The 15,342-nt window shown below is 45.6% G+C and overlaps 1 protein-coding gene across 1 annotated transcript in view; it reads right to left on the bottom strand.

Annotated features, from left to right (window-relative positions):
• The window catches only part of LOC106816455 (thioredoxin domain-containing protein 9-like), a 19,257-nt gene that overhangs the window by 3,156 nt on the left and 759 nt on the right, over positions 1-15,342 (bottom strand). The gene's annotated exons all lie outside the window — the stretch shown is intronic.

A 15,342-nucleotide genomic window follows, 5' to 3' on the forward strand; every position in this document is an offset into this window, starting at 1 on the left:
TAATTACATATATATATATAGACATATGAGTACACAAAACTCTCCTTCTCGCTCTCGCTCTCTCTCTCTCTCTCTGTCTCTCTTTCTGTGTCTCTCACTCTCTTCAGTCTCTCCAGTCTCTAGATCTCTGTCTCTAGATCTCTCTCTGTCTCTCTTCTCTCTCTTCTCTCTTCTCTCTCTCTCTCTCTCTCCTCTCTCTCTCTCTCCTCCTCTCTCTCTCTCTCTCTCTTCTCTCTCGACCCCTCTCTCTCTCTCAGATGAGCACTGTCTCTTCAACTAAAATAGATCAACCACGGTGGAACATGAACATGAAATACCGTGGTGGCCTACCTAGTGCTAACCATTCCTTTCTTGTCTTTCTGCCCTTCTTCAATGTTCTAACGTCTGCGTCTGACAGCCTCTAAATCATCCTGAATTTATTTAGAATATATTACAATTACATACAACATGTAAATACATATTAATCCGATACCATGCTAGCATGATATGCAATGCGTGACAGAAAAACGCTTAATAGCCTGAGATGTTAATATTGCCTACGTGAACTTGAATAATCCCGAATGCTACATATAGTTACATAAACTCCACCAACACCATGCAATATGAGAGACTCATCCATCTTATCAAGCTTTCGATCTGTGATCCATTGTTCTTCCACCATACTGCTGCAGCTTTAGAAGTTGCTGCTCATTGCTGCTTACCAGCATTAGACGGCCATATTGGGACGTTAAGCGTTGGGGTATGATAAAATCCTGTCCTGCAGGAAAGTACAAAAGTTTGACAAATAAGTATGCTATTCGTGAAAATGTCCCGAAATAAGCTCTCAACTGAGAAGTGACACATTCCAGTCACACATGCTATGACATCAATTACGCCCACGGAGGTGATCAAGTCCATCAATGGGACGATGTCCGTGTCGCCACGTCCAGTGACCCAACCAGTGCAGATTGCCGGTTCATCAGAGGCTTCCAAGCTGCCTAGTGATGCTTCCCCCACAAACTCGACTATTACCACATTTCGAGTAAACCTCACAGGAATTTGACGGGGTTTATGCCTCTTACAAAGGACCGCATCAATCATTCCTGCCATCACTCCTGACCGGGTTACTCCAGCCACTGCATTCAGGCCACCAGAGTGTCACCATGATGTGGCTCACGGGCAGAGTGTCATTCTTCTGCCGGGCAATTCTCCTGCCATCCACTGAGATTCACTGGGGCACGCTGCCTCTCCCTGCAAACTGCATGGCGCCTTCACAGCCAGGGCGCCTCCCAACCGCCGCCATGTCAGCCTGATTATCCATTCAATGTATCCGGCCGCCTGACTCCTTACCTACCGTGGTCGGCAAATCGTACCTGGTTGTGGTGATCGGCACAGCAACTGGTATCGTGTTGAGAGCCGCCAATGGTGCCACAGGTACTAATTGGCTGCCCTGCGCGCGTCTTCGTGCATTTTCGGCATCAGCGAAGAAGCTGTCATCGGATTGGTGGCCCCGAATTGCGGCAGGGCCACCCACAATTTTCCTACTGACGGCGGGCGATGAATCACCGAACCTCATTCCGTTGCCTTCCCCCATAGCACTTGCCGCACAGAGCGTGGGCGGTCAAGACTTGTCAAGCGCCTCCTCCACTCACTGACAAACACTGCGTCTGAGCGCTCCCTTAACACTGATGAGTTTCAACGTGCCATTTCTCCAGTAACCGCACACGCCTGACCGTGATACACATCTCTTCCCCCACCATCGTGTGGCTTCGGATGCCCATCAGTGACTTCATACCCATTCACCGCCGGGAAGTACCAACCGCCACAGCACGTTGGCGCGAGACACTCACAGTCCCGGAAGAGGCTCTGCACTAACAAACACACGCCTATCAGAGCACACCCGACTCCTCTCCAGCCACTGTCACAGCGTGAGAAACTAGCGGATCGCCCAGTCGCCAGTGGCGGATTAGGAAAATCGACGGGCCGACTGCTGCTCGTGTAGCTGGTCCGGCCGGGCGACTAGATAAAAAAAAAAAAAAATTCGCCGACACAGGAAATAAACGAAAGTGTCGAATGACCACTGTAGCTCACCACAAAAACAGGACACAAATGGGAAGTGGAAAAGTGAGAGTGCAGAAAAGTCAGTTTTAATTGAGCAACCATCAATCATACATTATAGGCAAACGAAGAGTATATATGAGAACTTCCATTATATACTCTTGATAATGTATCATGCTGTTATTTTGGTATGATGAAATAATGTTTGAGATTTGTGAAAGTTCTGAGAACTGTGGCGCTGGGGCTGATGGCGTTTACACCTAAATGATCGCCATTTAACGTTCTTATAATATGTCAGATTTAGTGCACTTGCCCTAAAAGCGGAGCTCCCGATGGTGTAACGTGTAAGATGAGAGGGATACGTTATTCCAACGTAGCTGCCTATATACCACGTGACAATGGTTGTTTCCTTGCCCTAAACAACTTTTGTCAAAGTTTAATGTTGCACCCCCCCCCCCCCCTGGAAGATGTTTACTTCGTATGAGTTATTTTATAGGCCGGTAGCACACGGTTGCCATCTGTTATATCGCAATAAAATTTATAAACAAATGAATCACAATTTGTCCTTTCATAAAGTGATAAAAATTGGTTAGGTCAGCGCTGAAACAAACAAAGTTTTGCACTCAGTCCTGTTAGACCATGTCCTCAGAAAATTGTCTTGATATCTGACCTTTCCCCCCTGCCCTTTGACCTGTTAATCCTCCATTTCGCGCTTGTGTATTGATTTATCTCCCATCACACGTAATACATCGAATATTAAGACGTAGCGTCAAGCGTTGAGATTTTGTCCCGCCAATTCCTTATTTCCTCCATATACCTTAAGTTAAGCGAGAAATCATTCCCCCTCCATTGACACACCTTAACCTTTGACCCTTGGACGCCAATTCAACATCCCCGCAGTCTTTTCGCAACACCCCACCCCCCACCCACCCCACACACAGCACCACCCGTTGTCCCGAATATCAGAATCGTAGTCACGCGGTTTAAGATTTTGTGCCGTAACTGTTGACGGCCACGGACGCCGGACGGGACGACGACACATTCATGCGATTCTACAAGCTGTGCACATCTGCACTTCGTTAAAAAATAGGTGTCGATACAAGGTCGATGGAACAACACTTACTTATGATGTATTTTAAACCGTGTTTTACATAATAAACAAGAGCCGCCAGAGCGTCTGGGCTCATGCTGGAGGTCTGTTGCTCGGTTATAATCGTAAATTAAGTGTGCGTAGTGACACCTTTGGTTAAGGCGCAGATATGCGATACGCAAGTTGCTTACACATAATTTTCAGCAACCTTCTGCCATTCTGCATACCTGCCCCAATCCCATATGGCGTTGATACAAATCGCTCTACTGCCCTGAAACTCCTGTTTTATGGTGCATTGTGACCCTAACCCTAACACCGTATTTACACAATAAAAAAAGATTAATCTGTAAAAAATTAATTTGTTGTATTAAATTTTTGTAAATAAATAATGTAAATATTTTGCAATTAATTGGAAAAAATAGTTAAGGAATAAAGATAGAAAAAATACAGAAAACAGTAAATAATAAAAAATTGCATGGGATTCGATCCAAGGACCGTTGAGCCGTTGACGCCTGTGCTGTTACCCGTTCGTGCTATCCAGGCTTATTGGCTTTCTAGATTATGGATGTGCCATGAATATGAGAAACACTGCTGACCATCATTGAAGACAGAGTTCATGCATCCACTGTTCTAACCCTCCTCTTTGAGGGGTCAAAAGGTTATCAGGACGCATTACTCTTCTCACGTCAGTGGAAAGCACATTTCATGGTCTTTTCAATTAAAGTGATAAAATGGTTAGTGTCAGCCGCTGAAAACAAAAAGGCTTTTCACTCTGTCCATTAGGGCCACTGTTCTGAAGAAAATCGTCTCGATATATGACCTTTCCCCCACCTGCCTTTGACCTGTGACCTCCAATTTCGCACTGGTGTATGGATTTCCTGCCATCACACTATACACCGAATATTAAGAGCATAGTCGAGTCATTAAGATTTGATGCCCGCAATTCCGTATTTCTACTATACCTTAAGTGGAAGGGGGAAAATATTCCCCCCTCCGTTTTTTTACAAAAGCATCTTGACCTTTGACGTGACCCCCAAATTTGAATCATCCTGAGTCCTTTTCACGATCCCCCGACATCCCGAATATCGTGACCGTACGTCGAGCAGTTAAGAGATTTGTTGCCCAGACTGTTGACGCAACGCACGCCACACACGGACGCCGCACGGACAATCATGCAAGGTCTACAAGCTGCATCCTTACTACGTCAGATGAGCGACTAATAATAGGTGAAGGAGGCATGTATTGCTAAATTCATTTAAATTTTGAATTTTGATATTTTGAGTGAGTCACACTTATATCATTTCCCCTGATTACAGGCCCATTGGGCCGTTTCAATATAAAATGATGTAAACAACACAAAGATGTTTTAGCTTACAAAGTCTTGATGTTTCTCTTACCCTCTTTCGCTTCCTATCAATCAGTACTGTGATAATTTTTCCTATAAATTGCCGTTCAATGCTCGTCGGCAAACACAACTGTGTCAAGTACACCGGCTGCATGCCGCATGTGCACAAAAAAAAAATATTAGTCTCTATTTAAAGAAACCTTGGTAATTTAATCAAAACTCTGCTTAGATTTTGTAGTTTGTGCACAGTTAGCTTTGTGCGGTGTAAATGTGTGGTGCACAGGAACATTTTCAATGGCATTTACAGTAAACTATCAGTAACTATTAGGTGAAAGAGAGTAGAGAAATATTGTATTTACAACCAAACTTTAATGCATTAAGACTTGGTAGTAAATACATTTCGTGTTACTAACAGTTTATTATTGAAAAACTTTTCAATGTTCCAAGTCAGTGCCCTTGCTCCTGAATGATATAACATATTACCTCCGCCAAGGAGGTTTATTCGTTTTCGCCCGTGTTTAGTTTGTTTGTTGGTTTGTCTGTCAACAGGATATCTCAAAATGTTTACGGGCGACGGATTTTGATATGAACATTTCTTGTGACGGCGGTGCATGGTCTTGGGCCAAGAACCAATCGATTAGATTTTTGGGGTATTGGAAATCCGGATCCAGATCTGGATCCAAGAATTTTTTGATATATTTCTCATCTATTGATGACCATCGGTTAATCTTCTAACGTTTCGCTTCGTCTTCGCTTTCGCTTTTCTCTCTCTGTAGGGTTCATGATGTGAGCGACCGCGCGTTAAACCGAACTACACATTAGATCGATAGCATATATATATAGATATATGCGCGTGCCAACGGTGTTCAATGCCCAGAGTCAAACAACAACGCAAGATTGGGGGGGGGGGGAGGATGCTACCTGTGGCATAGGTTTCTTATCTCCGATTGCAGTCTTGTTCCTAATACTATATTTATTTATCATGATATCAATAAGCATGGATAGCCAATTAAGGGGGGCTTATGTCGGGCTTGCAAGCCGACATCGACTGGAAGCATACTTGATTTCGAGCAACTGGAAAGCGATCAGGCTGACTAGTTGCGTCCAGTTGCCCACTGTTTCTATTCTGAGCAACTATGGCGGCAGTCGCAGGCAGTCGCATCAGCAGTCAAACCGACCTAAGCACTGCAGTCGCAGTGAATTGCGCAGATTGGCTTCCAGCCGGAGTCGCGGCTCGGCAAAGCCCGACATAAGCCCCCCTTCAGCATGAATGTGGAACTCTGCAACTACGATCGAATTAGGTCTATAAACCGTTTCCACGCTTTCTAAGCAGCCTACAATTTCTACTTTTAATTCGTAAATATCCCCCTCACTATTTAAACCACGCAGCAGAGAAGGAATCAGCTTTTAACGTTATCTGTCTAATCTAAGTACCTATAGTTAAGTTAGTTAGTTAGTATAATGGGTTGTATAAGCCTAGCCTAATCATGCACCCACTTAAATCTTGCGCATCAGAATCGGTCGATTTTGGCCTTAATTACGTTATTAGTGGCAGCTGCGACTGCACTTTGTGGAGTTTTTCCAGGGTTGCCCACTCCCTGGCCTAAAATTTGCCTGTCGCGCTGAAGTTGGACCGTTTTTATATAATTTCATGATTCATTTCCTCTTATGTGATGTTCGGTTGAAAGCTGGACAAAAGAAGTTATTTGGCTTCAGTTTATATTGCCCTGTCATTGATTTTTATGATATCTATTAGGTCGCTCTTAGTCTTCTGGTATGTAAATTGTAATCCTAAAACTTCAGCGGGTCCTCGCGTAACTTGACGTTTTTTAACCCATTACTAGTTTTGGAATGGCCCTTTGTGGACTTTTTCCATGTGGCTCAATGTCTTTTACTAATGTAGGAGACATGGCCTGGATGCATACTCTAGGCTGTGGACGTATAAATGTTTTGTATATATCAAGAAAGCTTCTTGGTCCAGGAACTTGAATGACTTCCTGATTGACCGTATAAGTTGTAGCTGTACAGGCCCTTATTGCACTGAATCGTAGCGTTCATGGTGCGTTAGATAGCCAAACCCAATTGTCCTTTTCCTCCTCTTCGCTCCTTCAAAATTCTTCTTTGGGTCCCTGTCTTTTCATTGTGTAGATTTATTTGTTATTTTTACTGCTTATGTGCATTTTTTGGCATTTTTCACGTCGAAATTTCAGGAGCCATGGTTTCTGACCATCTTACTTTAATTTTATCGAGGTCTGTCGTGCAGAAGAGTATTGTCTGTCGATATTTTCTTTTTAGCTATATTCAAGATTTTTTGTATCGTCTGCAAACATTTTTCAACAATTACAAGGTCTGGTATATCGCTTAACATAATTAAAAAACAGGATTGGGACCAATGACTGATCCTTGAGCGTACCCGACTTGTCGACGCTGCCCTCCACTCAGAAAATTCTTCCGCTGCACTGAATAAAATCTGAAACTTTTCCGAGCCATGCGATTAGGTTTCCCCTGGTTCCGTAGCTTTTAGCTACTTATGAGACCGGCGGTGTTGAACGCGTGTCGAAGGCCTTTTTGGTAATTCCAAAAATACTGTGTCTATTTGAAGCACCACAGTCCAATGCTGAGTGTCCGTCTTTCGAACGTTTCTAGAAGATTTGTCAGCCGCAGCTTTTTCCTGCGCTGAACCCGTGCTGCGTGAGGGGTTGAAAAAGCGTCATTAAAGTTAAGTGCGCTTCCACAATGTGATCGTTTAGCAGAGATTGCCATCACTTTATATGCTTACCACCGGTTTAGCGAGAACCTCTGCCGCACTCTTGAGAAATTTTGGTTGTGGATTATTGTCTGGCCCAGGAGACTATTGTCTGTTTGGACCATTCAAGTTTCTTTTTTTGATGCTCTCCGTGGTAAAGCGAATGTTCTTTATGGTCAAACTGTGATCATTTTCAACTTTGTTGTCAATACTGGTATTCCTTGTCCGTCTCCTCTTCTTGTGATAAAAATGAATAGTACAAAGTCTGTGCCAGCAATAAGCCAGCATCTTTTCCAACTTTGTAAGCATATCCTCTTTCTCTTTAGTTGGGTTACACCATACTTTTCACTTTTGCTGGTTGCGTATTAGGCATAACAAATTTTGGGAATGTATCTTGAAAGGGAGTCTATAAATGTTATTTCAGTGGTCTCGTCCTGTGCGTTCCTGCGCATCTCATCGCGGCCTATGTTTCTCCTGCTTTGCATAGTCTTCCATAGTCACGTCTTCTACCTAGGCCTCAACATCTCTGGAGAGTTCGTGTTTCTTTTTTTACTGCCTTCTGATACTGCTTTCTTCTCCATGTGTGGTTTGAGCCTTTATTGCTTGGGGCATATCTTGGTACAAATGTTTGTTGCATAATTTATTACTCGTGTTTACAAATTCGCTCCAAGTGATTCTACGTCATTGGAATTTAGAACTTAGACATCTTAGTGCGGTTAGTAATTCGTGGTGATACTGTTTTGTAATCACTTTTTCCAAAAATTTAGAACCTTGGCTAGTTCATCCCTTTTCCTGGTTCTAGATAGGTGAAGTATGGTCAGACAGCCAAACATTCACTTTTGCCTAGCGGTCCTAGAGTGATCAATGTTTTCCACCCGTGTGTTCATCGTTGCGTAAATACCAAGTCCAGCATGGTAGATTAGCTTTCATCGACTAAGCGTGTTGGCCGTTTCACATGGATGGCATAATAGGCATGTTGTACGTGTTATTGGTCTAGGAATTATACAGGCAGATAACTGGACTATTCTCTTCGGTGTAATTACCTAACAGTCACTCTGCTTAAATTTTTGAAGTCGCCCGATTATCAACAGATTGCCTGTAGCTTTCTCTAGCACTTTCCGAAAAATAATTCCAGTAAATTTTTCATTGGTTCCACGTTGAGGCTGAGATGGCGTTCTATCAGCATACCCCTATGAGTAAATTTTTTCTGTTGCCCAGGTATACCTCCAGTGCTAATTGCACCATGTGTGATTCGGTAAATTTTCGTGTATTTAGAGTCTCGCAGGGTGCTGCTCTTATATTAGGTCGTGGATTAGTAGGCGGTACTCCACCTCCTTCCTGTCCTTTCCTGAATAGTGAATAGTCGTTTAGCTTTAGTAGACCATCAGGTACGCTTGTGTTTGCCAAAGTTTCTGCTCCATCCATCATCCACTTCCAGCTCATTTAGTTTATTAAAACGATACTACGTGCATTCTGTATATAACATTTGACACAGTTAGCTTTGTTTAGTGCCAAATTTCGGTATTTACATATGTTAAAACCCGTCCCTGTTGTCTATATGGCGTGGAGGGGTAAATCAGTGTTGGAGTCAACACCTTTCTTCTTTACAATTTGACCTCTTTCTGCATCATCAGGTCGTACTCCCCCTGGGTCTCTCCTCGATCCGCCAGCTTCCTGCCCCTCAGTGCTTGCCACCATGGCCTTTCCTGCGGGTATCGTCCGGCTTTACTACAGTTTTCATTGTGCTGTTTTTCAAGGTTTTTTTGACACGTGCAGAGCTTCAACGATCGTGCACTGCTTGAGGTCTCTTACCTGTCTCAATGTCATGATCTTACTTGACTGTCTCCCTCATGTTCTCGGGCTCCGGAAAGTCCGGAAGACTACTATGTTACGTTTCGTCAGTCTCTTTCCTTCGAGTTCTCTCTGAAACTTCTCTGTTTTCCTCTACTACGTTGTCCAAGGTGTCGCTCAATTTTTCTTAGTCTGCCATTATTTTGTCGACCTTGTCTTTCCGTCCTTTGTATTAATGCATGTACTTTTCGTGTACTATAGTTACTATCTTAATATCTGTTGCATTGCTGTCCTGTGAGCGTGTCAAGCTTCTTCTGTTTCCGCTTGGTTTGTTCTTCAAGGCGCTTGCATCGCACCAAGAAGAGAGGACGTGTGTCGTCCCGGGACAGACAAGACGAAGAGGAAGACGGAAGGAGGAGAAGTAGACGAAGGAGAAGAAGACGAGGAAGGAGACGTGAGAGAGCACCGTGCACACGTACATTGAGTTATTGTTATCGCGAGTATTGTGTTCATTTTATTAGTATAATCGTTGCACCGGCTTGCCATTGCGTATGTGCATGTCAGGTCGAGTGTCGAGTTTATTTTATTATTATAATAGTTTTACCCGACTTAAGCTACTGTTCCTGGTTTTCGTGCACGGCAGCGGCATGGCGTGGTTACGATAGAGCAAACAGCGTAAACCTGCTGGTGACAGATATCTTACTACTGCTCCTTCCATTTTAAGTCCTGGATGACAACGAAGGATTAACCAATCTCCAAGCTTTCATTGTAGCCCCAAAGAACAATGCACACCGTTTCTTAGAATAAACATATTTGGTAAGCATTGTTTTCGGTTTATTTCAGCAGTAAAATATGGTTATCTTACATATGTTACATTGCCGAATAATGTTAACATCCACCACATGCACACAGGCAACTTATTTTAAACGAAGTCAACTTTCTAACACGTATTACAAATGGCAATTAAAATTTTGCTGGCACTGGCTGCATGTTATGTTCAATAACCATATTATGTACTTACACATACAATAAAGGTAGCAATGATAAAAAATCAGCACTCCAGGAACACGAATATATGCACCGTAGGTACTCACGAACACACATATACTAGTATATATATCTATATATCTATATATATATATATATATATATATATATACATGTGCATGTGTGTGCACACGTAGTACCCTACATATTCACACGAGTTTAGATATATCCATTTCGTAGTCTGTAAATGTACACGTGAGTGCATCTATGCAATCGCAGCAGTGACCAGGGTGCGACGTGCTGCTTCAGTCGCAGCAGTGACCAGGGTGCGACGTGCTGCTTCAGTCGCAGCAGTGACCAGGGTGCGACGTGCTGCTTCAGTCGTCGTCTGAGCTGTCGTCATCGTCCTGACGCGCCGGATTCGTTCTCTCCGCGAGGTCAACGCAAGCGTGGGATCGGGTCGGCCTCGTCACAGTCGGGTGCAGGTGGGTTGGCGAGGTCGCCGCTGTAAGTTGATGACACCACAGCGTGTGCGATGCGCCACTCCACATCTCCGTCGTGAACTCAGGTACCTGCGAGCGTCGCGAGGCGCCAAGCCGATCACAAAGTCGACGCAACTGCCGTCGCGGATGAGCACGATAGTCGGTGACCTTGACCTTGAGCACGCTTCACGAGGAACATGCTCTTGTCGCGCGTTAATCTTGCAGAACGGCGATCTCCGGGTGGCGAGCGCTCGCGAGCGCATCGATGTGCTGTCGACGATCTTGCAGGGCGAACGTCGAGTCGCGTAGAAGTACTGGCAGACGATCTTCGTGCTCTTCTTTGCACATGGCGAAAAACTCCAGCTCATCCTTCAGGCTCACTGTACTCACCGTGACCTGCGCGCAGCAAAGATGACATGTTAACGCCATTATTAGCATAAGTTAGGGTTAGGGTTAGTGTTGCGGCATTTCACGGCGTGTACGCATTTTATTTCGGGTACGCCCGCTAGGGGCGCTTATGTTTGGGTAAACACGGGCAAATGGCCGGCGTGGACGTGGCAATGGAATCTCCACGATTGAATAATATATATCAGACTGTTCACGAGTACACAGCGTCTTCATTATCAATGTGTTTAATATTAAAGGTAAGCACCGTCACAGTTTATTCAATCCGCTGTGTACCACGCCAACGCCGAATTACGACAAGAAATGAACTGTAACTGTTAGTGCCTGTTCGGCCTACTCAGTGGGTGAGTGACACTGCACGCCGTAACCCGACCAGGCTGTGTGACTAACGTCAATACACACGGCGGTATTCTAACCCTAGCAATACCGTTTCTTGGAGCTATGCACGCCGTTGATACGACACACACCTACGTTTAGAGAACGTTACGGCTGCATGGTTGCCACGCACCGACGTATGTTAAGACTGTCTTTGTTGTGAATCTTTGGAAATGTCATCCAACACAGACAGCTTATCTTGACCACCCGAAGAGGGCGCCACCGAACCGTGTAAAAATTATGCGAGCAGCAAAGGGCAAACCGTCCCTAATGAGAGCAGCGCGCTGAATTCATGTCCAAAGGAGGCTAAGGCCCGTAGAGCTGTTTCGAAACGAAAGGTCACCCACTCCTTCAAAGAGGGGGCGCTGCGCTCTTAGGGTAATACTGGGCATGTCCACATACGGAGCTTTAAAATCACTCGGAACGAGTTAGAACACACAACTGGCGACCTGCAAACGGTAAATGCAGATTTATAGGCTGAAGTGCGGTGAATTAAGCTGCAGAGACATCTTATCCACCGAGATGAACTGTAGAAATCGCGGAGCGATGAAATCGCTGACCGAGGGGCCTACATCAACGAAGGTGTTGGATAGTGGCATTGCCAACGATACTACGAACTTCTAGGAATCGAACAGGCAAAGCCAGTCACTCGACACTGTACCAGGACTAGACCCCCTTCTATCTCGTCCTTGGAAGATAAGTCCCCACAGCGTATGGCGAAGTTGAGATGTTGCCGAACCTTCTTGGTGATGCTGCGGGCATTACAGACGTTTCAAGGAACTTTTGCAATCGGATTTTTCCAGGAGCACTCTAAGGAAAACTGACTTTTTTACCAGCTTGTTGAATCGATGGAGAGGAAACCGAAACCGATAACAGATAATAGTCTTGCATAAATACCCAAGAGATGGGAAATGCTTGGACGAAGACTATGGTACGAACGCACCGCTCATAGAACGTGCTTGCTTAATGACCTAGAACAGAGGATTCCTTTACGACCCTTCAGGGCAAAGTGGACATCAAGGCCATGCGACAACTTTTGTCGAATCACTACGGACTTCGCTACCCCAAGTTCGAAACCGTGTGCCTTGAAAATGATCTGAATGGCAGATGTTATTGACGCAAGTTCGTACTGTAAACTAGCCGGAGGGCATCGCAATTCCAATACCTCCAGAAGTGTCGCTGATACAAACGGGCCAACAGAGTCCGTACCCAGGTCTCGACGTTAAAGTGGTTTAGCATTCTCTGTAGTGCCCTGCAGGCAGGGCCAAGAATCCTGCTGAGGACCAACAGTCCCAACCTGCAAGTACATCTGGGCAGAATCGCAAATCGACTAGTCATTCTACGATTGTCCCCGCGAGAAGGGCAAAGCGCTGCTGGTGAGAAGGAACTTTTGGTACGCAGAAGAAAGGCGCACCGATCTAGCTACACGACCGAATGCCCACTGGCATCCTCAGACCATCCGAATCACTTCTTGAACAGGCTGCTCATAAGTTCCGTACACTCACGCAAAGTGCATCGAAATCGGAGCATCATGAACGCTAGAATATCTGCCATCGCTGTGGCGGTATAATAATTGCCATCTCAGGGAAAACGGCCGTTCAAAGCGCACGTAGACTGGCAATTTGCCACAAACTGTCAAATACCCACGCTTGCCGGCTATGCAACTCTTCTCTCCTCCGTCTGCCGAATTTTACGGCCGGAGATGCGTATCGTCACTTCGATAAGAAGTCCTATCTTCTGCGTGCAGGCGAATAGCAAGGGTCTGAACGTCATAGGCAGGGAATCCAAGGACAGCAGTAGCAAGGACACTCTAACCCCACGCTCGAGCAGCTGGAAGGCAACAATGCGAGTTAACGAACCGATCACATGATGCCTGGACGCGCATGGCAGATACGTATGTACGAAGAAAGACGATGTACGAAATTCTACTCGCACACAGGCAGCCGAAGAGTATCGCTTTTACGTGAAGGAATCAGTTCCAAAGCTCTCAGCTAAGCAGGTCAGATGAGGCAAGACTTCATCTCACCAAGTTGAGGTGACACCCTCCGCCTGCAAGCTTCGTGGTGTAGGATTGTACACAGAGCAGTCCTAGATGGTGCGTTCCACGGCGTGATGTCGTCTTACTGAGATGAAGAGACCTGCTGCGCGGATGCGCCATCATCCGGTAAGCGCTCAACTCCGAGCAGTAGCCTCCGCTCACCTTGATGATATCAGTATCGTTGAACGGCTCCAGACAAGACGATCGACATTCTGCTAGGCGATCGAAGAACAGGAGACGTACTAACAGCAGATGAACGTATGCCTGGGTCCCACGAGCACAACGATTCTTTTGCTGTCAGATGTCCATTGGGATGGTATGCTCCAAGGTGGTCATACTCGAATGTGAAGTTCTTTGGCAACGCTTCACGTACACTTCACTCAGGTGCAAGGCCAGTCGCGAGATAGAAGAATCTGGAATCGACCGTGTAGGTACGAGCCGAGACATTAGTAAGTGCACCATTAGAGACAGTCGACAAGATCAGATAGCAACGGCTCAATGCCACAAAGCGTAACCAGGCTGAGAGATGGAACTACGAGATCGAATCTAACGTGGAGGAAATGCATCATTCTTCTCGGGTTTACCGAACACATCACGACTTTATGCTGTGAAAACGTTTCTTAAACTTTGAGAGAACAGTTTAAGAACAAACCCCACCTCAATGGAAGGCTATTGCAGCAGATTGAAGGAGCCAAGTCAAAACGCGGCGTAGCACGGGTTGTAGGCAGATGCAAGATGGCCACGCGGCCAAAGATAGTTCCGGCAAAATGTGGTTTCTTCCAGCACTTCGGTTAACTTAAGACTCACAGACACACCAGTTCGTGTTGTTATGATGGAAAGGCAACTACCAAAGGACCACTCATCTCCAACGACTACTCGCTAAAGGAAGCAACATGAACTCAAATCTATTCAGGTGGCACTACGTGTTAGCAGAATATGACGTTGGGGGACGCCGAATTAGCAAGATGTTCCAAGCCTGTGAAAGTCGCACACCCTAGATGACGCTAGGTTCACCTCTATATTTCGGCGTGATACGACAGGGAGGAATCCGAATCCGAGTTTACGAGTAACCACAGTTACCCTCGGGGATAAGCCATCTCCAGCTGCAGCGTATCGTTGCTCTTCGGCACTCGTCGCTAAGGAAAACGGCACCCAATTTGATCCTGATGTCCAACGCTGTCATGCCGCACCAGTTCTACGTGCGATTTAACTGCTCTGAGCGGACCGTGGACAAGACAAGTCGACTGAAGGAGATTGCTTAGCGCTATCCTAGGGAGTGTTGAGGGTCACGAATCCGAAAGCTGGCTTTCCGAACAAGGCGAGAAATCTGTGACAAGGGGAAGTCTCCCTGCTGATTGTAACACATCGACAGGTACTGGGCGACCGAAGTGGAAATTTGCGGAACGACACGTTGAGTCAAGAAGTCACGGTTTTTTCGAGACTTTACGTGCCAAACAAAACGAAAATTCTGAAGAAAACTGCTTCGTACTACGACATCTCTTGGAATGTTTATCCGGGATGGCCTCGTAGCGACCAAAGATACGCTTCGAGAAACTTTGGACATTGATACATCGATTGGGACCACTCCTATTTCAACTCAAGACAGTATATGCCACATTAGTTGGAAGCGTAAGGAAGAGCACTAAAGGACGTTAACACTATCCAAGATAGACGTTGCCTTATCCCAGAAAAGTTGGCGCGGTAAATCACCATTGGCTAATTTTCACTTCCAATGGAGCCAGTTGACGCCGTCTGTGACGCCATGGGAATTGGGATAATGGCTGAGATGGTCCCGATAAGCAGAAGACGACGATGCAGAACCTGACTTTTCTGCGCTCGAGCACGACTAGACTCCGTTGAAAAACAGCTAAGCATGCCTCGTAAGGAGCTCCAAAGCCATTCTACCTCTTATCTCGGTGATGACGACGGGAGGCGAAGCATTGGCCAACACGACATGAGATGGGCCTATAGGAGGATATGGCACCAAACAGCATGACTGCATCAGAGTGCTGGCAAGGGGATCAATGCGAAAATGCCTTCGCTCAT

The sequence above is a fragment of the Priapulus caudatus genome, unplaced genomic scaffold (genome assembly GCF_000485595.1).
Source record: "Priapulus caudatus unplaced genomic scaffold, Priapulus_caudatus-5.0.1 Scaffold1384, whole genome shotgun sequence".
Lineage (NCBI taxonomy): Eukaryota > Metazoa > Priapulida > Priapulimorpha > Priapulimorphida > Priapulidae > Priapulus > Priapulus caudatus.